This window comes from Notamacropus eugenii, chromosome 3 (genome assembly GCF_028372415.1).
Source record: "Notamacropus eugenii isolate mMacEug1 chromosome 3, mMacEug1.pri_v2, whole genome shotgun sequence".
Lineage (NCBI taxonomy): Eukaryota > Metazoa > Chordata > Mammalia > Diprotodontia > Macropodidae > Notamacropus > Notamacropus eugenii.
The window spans coordinates 92,184,898-92,186,884 of NC_092874.1; the positions used below are offsets into that span (position 1 = coordinate 92,184,898).

Sequence of the window (1,987 nt, forward strand, 5' to 3'; positions counted from 1 at the left end):
ACACTCATAGTTATGGAATATAGGGGCCTGTGCAATTGAAATTTTTACTATATAAGAAAAAAAGTGACAAAATAGATAAAATGAGCATTAACTACTACATGGCTTTGTTTTCTCTTTGCAAATTCCTCCTGCAACTGATGCTATACACAGAACACAGTGGATCCCATCCACCAGGATGATTCACTATTACAATTCTCAAATAACATGCAACTCTGTGGACCTCAATGGAAAACCATTCACAAATTCCCTCCCTCATTCCCCCCAATATTAGTATCAAACAAAACTAAGTTTGTCCTGAGATGTGAAAATAATTCTCTCTCAGCTGCATCAGCTATGGGCCTTAAGAAAATGAAAGCTTCTGTCAGAGGAAGAGATATGACTTCTTGATTCAAGAGCTCCCCTCAGGAATAGCCAGTTGGCAGGCAAGGTCTTGTCTCACCACACCTGGCAGCTCCAAATCACTTCCTTTGGGGTTCTCACCTCTTCCACACTTTTTTCCTTCAAGGCCATAGCCAGAAGAATACTCTTGTTTCCTGCTTCTTGAGACATGAACATCACTAGACTCTTTGCAAAGACATGGACAAGGGGCTCATCTTGCCTGAGGAGCATTCTAGTAGTGGTTGCAGGCTTGCAGATATCATTGGCTACCATACTAGGCTCCAGAGAGACCGGAGTACCCATTTTTCCCTACAGGGTCACCACCACAAAGATGTAACTGCTGAAAGCTGTGCAGATCACATGTCAATTCAACCTTCTATTCTGAGATCACAATTGGTCTAGCTTCCATGGCAGGGTTGTTTAAGTCACAGCTCTCCATAGCCTGCCCACATGTGGAGAAGCGTGCTGACCATATTTTCTGGGTACATATCGGGGTACTGGGTACACAGTTCTTCTTTTGGTGGTTTTATCTACTCCTATGGCTTCAGTTATGGTCTACATTCAGATAATTTCAGATCTTAATATTTAGCTCTGAATTTTCCTTACTTCTACTCATGCATTTTCAGCTAACTTTTAAATATTTTAACTTAGTTGTCCCACCTAAACTTTTATTCTGACAAAATCAAAACAAACCATCTTCATTGTCTCAGCCTCTCTTTTGCTCATTATGTTAATACATAATCTGGAGCTCTATGCCCAAAACTTGGGAGTTGTTTTTCACTGTTCACTCCCCTTTACCTCATCACCCAACTTTGTTGATCATATCCCCACATTCATTTGCAACTGTCCTATCCTTTCCACTTACAGAGCCACAATTCTTGCTGAATCCATCATCACATTTCACCTGGTCTACTACAAGACCTTCCTGTTTGATTTTTTTTTTTTTGCCTCTAACCTCTCCCTGATTTTATCTATCCATCAGTTAGTTTCCAACATAATTTTCCCATTGCATTAATCTGATTGTGTCATTCCCCTAGCTAAAAAAAGAAATAAAATAAAATTAGTGACTCCCCATTGTCTATAGGAAAAAAGATAGACATTTTAGAATAGCACTTGATTCTTTTTTCCTTTAGGCTCTAACCTAGCTTTCCAGACATTTCACATTACTCCTCTTTACACACTCTACATACCAGCCAAAAAGGTCTATTAGATATTTTCCTATCTCTTCTTACCTCTTTCACCTTTCCATTACTACTCATTGAAATACTTTTCTTCCTTTCACCTCCACTAAGGTACCATCTCTTCCATCTGGAAACTTGCATTTCCTCTCAAATTTTTTCTGTTCCACTATGGGTGTTTCATTAATCCATATATCTTACCTTTTATATTTACTCATGTTCATACCATATCTCTACCTACCCAGCAGACTTAGTTTCTTTCTAGTAAGGACTATATTTTTTTCATCATCATATCCCCAGCATTATCCATGGTACCTTTCTCACAGTAGTATCCTAATGAAAGTTGAAAAGAAACTAACATACACTAGTAATAAAATAGAGAATCAATAAGTTAACAAACAATTGTTAAGCAGCACTTACTATATACCAGG

General features: G+C 38.3%; 1 pseudogene; it reads right to left on the reverse strand.

Moving 5' to 3' along the window:
• Window positions 1–265: 265 nt before the first annotated feature.
• LOC140531189 (proteasome assembly chaperone 3 pseudogene) lies at window positions 266–817 on the reverse strand (annotated as a pseudogene).
• Between the last annotated feature and the right edge of the window lie 1,170 nt (window positions 818–1,987).